At 44.5% G+C, this 6,000-nt stretch overlaps 1 protein-coding gene across 1 annotated transcript in view; it reads left to right on the top strand.

Moving 5' to 3' along the window:
- Positions 1-405: 405 nt before the first annotated feature.
- Positions 406-6,000, top strand: part of lcor (ligand dependent nuclear receptor corepressor) — an 89,458-nt gene continuing 83,863 nt past the window's right edge. The window contains exon 1 of the transcript XR_003220490.1: positions 406-646. The gene's annotated coding sequence lies outside the window, so the exon portion shown is untranslated. The remainder of the gene's footprint in view (positions 647-6,000) is intronic.

The following is a 6,000-nucleotide window of genomic DNA, read 5'->3' as shown; positions in this document are numbered from 1 at the left end:
TTGATATGTAACCTTCCTCAATGTTTGACTTGGCGCTGGATGGACTGAAAGTTCCTTACAGGCACCTTACGGTCTCGTCCCACCAATGCGCTTATAGATGCCTTCATAAAATAATACTGTATAAGTTTGTTTTTTCTTAAATAACTTCTCTTCTTACCCGTGACAACCCCGTTCCCCGTGTACCTGGGCAGCTGTACGTGTCTCACATCTGTTGATTGAAACAATGCGCATTTTGAAACCCTTTGACACACATCGCTATAAGCTATGGCAAATTTGGAGCGCAGGCGCCATGTGCTATAGGCTACTCCACACAACATTTCATTAAACGGCCAGTGCCAGCAGCACACCCTCGCGCAGAGAGATGCTGGGAGGGATGGGAGGGGGCGCTTTTGGTGGGTGGGACATATGAGCGCTATAGAAAGGGGGATGCTGCAGCCCCGTCCCCCTCATATCGCTCTCCACCCAGCCCTAGAATAAAAACCACCGGTGACGTGCGCGCAGGGAAGCACCCAGCAGTATGTGCGCGCCCACGGGAGGGGCCGATAGAAAATGGCGAGTCTGTGCAAAAGGCAGCAATGCACGATAGAGAGGCGCGGCTTTCGGCAGGAACTTGACTCTTGGAGGCACAAACTCATTCACTGTGTAGGTAAGCTCGCTTGGCATTGTGTGTGTGCGTGTGTGTGCCGCGGTCCGGACGCCCGGCGGGTGCCGGTAACTGTATGTTTTCGTTTTGGCTGAAGTGTGAGGAGCAAAGTGCCGGGTATGTAGGGCCTAATGTCCACTGGTAAGCCTATAGGGTCTCCATGAAGCTGTCATTTTTTTTCTTTGCGCACGGCTGTTGCCTGGCGCTGCCCGCCTCCCACCGGACATATCCAAAAACGATTCAGCTCCAACTTTGAGCCGTGTTGTGGGGCCCGTTGTTTCACCTGCAAACTTGTGTGTGCGGATACTTTGCCTGTTATGACTCGCTTTAACTGGGCTGTGAGCGCTCCGGGGCCATTTGGAGTCGTTTGAAGTATTATTCTATAGCTGTTTATTTATTGTAAGCAGAAGAAGTCACGTGCGCAGATGGAGCTGCTCTTCGGCCAATCGGCTGCCCCGCTATAGGTTGGCCCGTGCCCGAGTGCGCGCCGCCGAATGAGCTTTTTAATAGGGGAGGGTGGCGCGCGCCCTCAGCCTTCAAACATGACACCCCCCACCCCCACCCCTCAACTGCCCTGGAAATCGGCTTTTGGGAGCGCGCTTTGCTGCATTGGGGGAAATGTCAGTGGGCATAATTTTGTTTTTAGGGGGGAGGAAATCTATAGGCGCGGGGGGGTCGACTGGGACAAACGCCTCGGTGTCCGCCTGTAAATCGGGTTTGAGACTTGTTGAAACGGCGCTCCTGGATGTGGTGGTGGGGGAAAAAGCTCTGCTTCAGGTTCGCTGTTTACATTAATAGTTCCATTAACATTTTTTTACATCGTATGATCGCTTGTTGTCGCTCCTGCTGGGACAGCGGCAAAATTCAGGTCTTATCTTATTGAAGAGCCGATAAAAATCAGTTTGAACCTCTTCCCTTCTTCGACTTCGTTTCTTCTTTTATTTTGGATTTCATCGTCTATACGTCTCTCCCACCCACCACCCCCTCTCCTGCCCCAGTCGTCCATTTGTGGTGTATTTCATTAGCTCGGTTTAATCCGGTTACATCAACCTTTCCCGATGTTACGGCAAGATTATCATCCCCCTCTTCGCCTCTGATCTTCTAACCTCCACGGGTTTCCTCGAGTCTCTCTCTGGTTCCCAATCCGGCTTTTATTGGCGGTATATTAAAAAAAAAGAATAATAAGCATCACGCACAGCGGCAGCGGAGGAGTCGGGGTGTTGCTGCTCCAGTTGTTTTTGGATGCTTTTCGGTGTCCAGATGTTGAGCCTTGACCTGTCACCTACTTACCCGTTCGAGCGCTTTTTAATAGCCTGGCCTGATTCCGAGCAGGCTCTTGGTGCCTTTTAGTGAGAAAAGGTCAAACCGAAGGAGTGCAGCTAGCGGTAAATTAAAAGGATGGCTAATCTCTGACCTTCAGCTGATGTGTTCGGCATAAAGCCATAAAGTATCACAGTAAACAGCAGGAAAGAAAAAGCAGAAACAAGACTTGGTTTGTTTTCCATTTGAACTTGGATTTCTCACTGACTTCATGTGTAGCTTTTACTCACAAACTGACTTCCAAAGTTCACACAGTAGGACTGGATTTTATTTATTTGGTTTTGGTGAGCTTTACCTTTACTTTGTATAACGTATAACATTATTGGTTCTGTTTAAATGACTTGGTGGGTCACAGGGTTTGGGGATGGTTCTGGCCCCTCCCCACTAAGTGTAACACAGTTGGGGGGGGGGTGTCCTTGCAGTTACTCATAATGAAAAGGAGATGCTTGTAACCTACAATAAACACCGGAAAAAAGGCAATGCAGATAATTCAGTAAGGATTATATAAGGCGCCGTAGGAATTCTGTAATGATACTAAATTTGATAGCGATACCTTAAGTATGATAAACACCCTGCAAGCTCCTGTGCATCTAGAATCTGTGTAGTAATATCACAGTGATACCACAGGGGACACAGATACCACAAAGCTCAATAATGAACTCACAGCTGGATATTACAGCATGCTTTAGCTCTGTATGGGGTGCTGTATGTGAGTGCATGTAAGTTCCATATTTCTTCATTTCTGCTTGTTGACATTCACTGGTTTGCAGTGCGTGGTGAGTCGTAGGGCTGGGCCAAGAGGCAGCAGCGGCTTCTCAGCGCTCACATTGAAATCTGCCATGTTCTTTTACTTTTGAAGTCTTATCCATTGTTGAACTATGAGAGGCTGGAGAATTAGTTTCAGAAAGATGTGTAAAAGAAAAAAATTGAATCGGGCTACTTTAAATTTATAGCTCGTTAACATTTGGGAGTTGGCACTGTTATTATATTGTGTTTGGATATTAAAATGTTACAGAAAGTGAAACTGTTTGTCTTACCAACAGTAAAACTGAAAGGTGCTGAACACTAAATGAAAAGCAGTGACTTTAGTGACTTACAGCAGGGTTTTCCTGCACAGAGGAATGTGCTGCTAGAAACAGAAGGAAAAAAAATCAGTAGTGTTGTAATAAAAGTCATTAAACTTGAGTTTCATGTACCCAGGCGTAATCATCAGAAACAACAAGAAAAATGCCCAGATTCATAATGTAACACACACTCACTGACTTTACTGTACAACAAAACGCCATGCTTATTGTCATTAAGCCTCTAAGGTGTCATTCTGAACCTGAAAACAAAATCCCGGCATAAAGGGAACTCAGAAGTCTCAACTTGACACCTGAGAAGCCTCCAGGCGTCAGCCTTGTTATAAGGAAGGTTTGCCGGCATGAGAATTCGTACCTTTACGAGGCAGCCTTATTATTAACAACATATTGTTAACGGTGGCGGGGACATTTGGTTGAAGAAGGTCAGCCAAGAAAGATGGACACCTTACAGTTTATTACATTGCACTGCGACGTGCATGGATGCGACTTGTCGACACAGCGAGCCTCATCTTCTTACCCCGTGCTGCACTGATAATAAATTAGGGCCTATATGCCAAAGAAAGGTTAACATTATGAGTTGGGAGCAAATATAGCCCAACTGCTGATTCCTTTGACACATATTCTGGGGAAGGGAGTGTAGCTAATTTGATTGCTGAAAGGTTGTGCCAGTGCTGGAGAGAGACAGACTGTGTCGGAGATAGAGAGAAAGAGGTGTGAGTGTGAGTGGCAGATTGCTTTTTTTCCCCTTAAATCTTCCAACATTTCTAAGCGCGGTACTGATGGCAGCAGTTGAGTTAGTCTGCATAGCTAGTAGTGGTGTACCGATTGTGCCGTTCTGGGCCATTACTGATGTTTCAAAATAACAATTTGGCCAGCACTATTTTTTTGTGGTAATTTTTGATGTAATGTTTTTTTCTATATTCTCCTTTCTTATCTACCAATATTGATAATTGATTGCTTTCTTAATTGCTCATACCGATATCAGTCATCAGGGATGATATTTGTGCATCACTAATATCTAATATTTGGTGAAAGTTTTCAAACAGTGGGCATCCTGTTAAAGAAAGAAAAGAATAAGAGTGATTTCAGACAGGCCTACATCAGGCTTACAGATATACTGTATAAGGAGCACACTTCAGTGATAGAGTTAGCCTCCTAATATGAACTTTATCAATGCACAATGTAAGAAAAACTCAAAAAGAGTAAAAGACAACCCAAGGGCAATGTCTGTGTAACCTTTATTTAACCAAGTAACACCCAGTCAAGAGAGGACTGCAGTATTAAACACCACACACAAGGCAATCCAAAACAAACAAGTCCAAAAATATTGGTAAAGTCTGGAGTAATGTGTGGCGATTTTAGCAATTAAGGTAGAATAAGCTCAAAAACAGAAATATTGACAAAATTAAGGAAAGAAAAAGTGACACTTCAGCTTTTCTTTTAGGTGAAATCATTGCTGGTTAACATTCTGCGGGTAGCTCAGTAGTTCACAGGTCTTTTCCACCTTTAAGTGCTCATCTCTGTCACATGATTAGTTGTCCTTTGAGCTGAGTGTTTCCGGGTAATTTCCTTTTGTTTACTGCTGATTAATGAATGAGTTTGAGGCGAATCGTGCTGATTTTGCAAGAGGATTTGGCAGCATGTGCTATAAAGACAGCAAATGTCTCCTGCAATTACAGTTAAACTGTGATGGGCAAGTTTATCCGTTTTGGTTTAGTGTGTCAATACATGAATAAATCCCAGTGATTTCTATTTATCTGTCCATCTTTCTATCGTTCTATCTCTCCGCCTTTCCCTTGATTACCCACTGCGCTCCATCCTTGTCTTATCAAGTCAACAAAATCCCTCCATCCCTCAATCACGCCTCCTTCTTCGAGTGGACAGCTTTTATTTCAGTAATGGACAGATGGACGCCCCAAGAGATCTGCCTGCTACTTTCTCATCTTGCTAATTCTTTTCATGGGCTTCCTGAAAAGGAAAACAAAACATGGCACATTTATCCAGAGCTGTTGGGGGAGAGTGGCAGCGGTCCACACATTTGACCGGACCGGATGCCAACACTGTAAATCTCTACATGCACTCTTCATTATACATGCGTGCGTGCGCACACACACACACACACACACACACCCTCTGCCGCTGTAGTATATGTTTGGAGCTGCCTTAGGGGCTGATCCATGCCAATCAGGAGCCCCGTGGGAGGAGGGCTGCTCTCTTTGGTGGGGGGTTGCGATCGGTGAAAAAGCAAAATGCACCACTGGCGCTAAAGAGAGTGTCGACAGAAGGCACGTATGTGCGTGAGAACCTTTATTTATCCAGAAAACGCTTCAGCGAGTGACGCGCTCTTTTTACAGTGGCGTCCTGCCTCTCGTTCAAACACGCCGAACTACCTGAAAGATCCCAGCCACCATCCTTTCTCTTACACGCTTGTGTCTTTTATCCCACAGTTTGAATTTGTTTCCAAGCACCAAAAGTATTTCATCTTGTTGTTGCAGGCTGTTGGAAAGTATGGCAGCTTTCAAGGACAAATTCATTTCACTTCTCAAGAGAGGAGGATGGCAGGTGACTTGCTAAAAAAAAGCCATTTTGCATGGCTGTTGTTGTTGTTGTTGTTGTTATTCTGGGTTTTTTTTAAAGAAGTCACTTCTTTGTTGTTTTCCTCCCCTGGGATGTTTGGCACAGAAACATAAAGTGATGGGGAGAGACTAATTATTATCTGTGAGTACTGGACCAGAAGTGTTGGTTACTTTGAAAACCACATAAGAGACTGGGATGCTTGTTATTGTAGTCTGTAAGCAGGGCTGGGCACTCTGAGCAATTAGATAAAGCTACTGAGGCCATCATATGAACTTTATTTTATTCAGAGCGGTCCTGGTTACATTTAGAGGTTAAACAGTTAATTAATACATAAAGTGGATTTAACTAATAGTTTAAGCAATGTTTTAATTAAAAAAA

This window comes from Oreochromis niloticus, linkage group LG6 (assembly GCF_001858045.2).
Source record: "Oreochromis niloticus isolate F11D_XX linkage group LG6, O_niloticus_UMD_NMBU, whole genome shotgun sequence".
Lineage (NCBI taxonomy): Eukaryota > Metazoa > Chordata > Actinopteri > Cichliformes > Cichlidae > Oreochromis > Oreochromis niloticus.
Note: the sequence above shows the minus strand (reverse complement) of the source record. Positions and strands in the feature narration are given on the sequence as shown.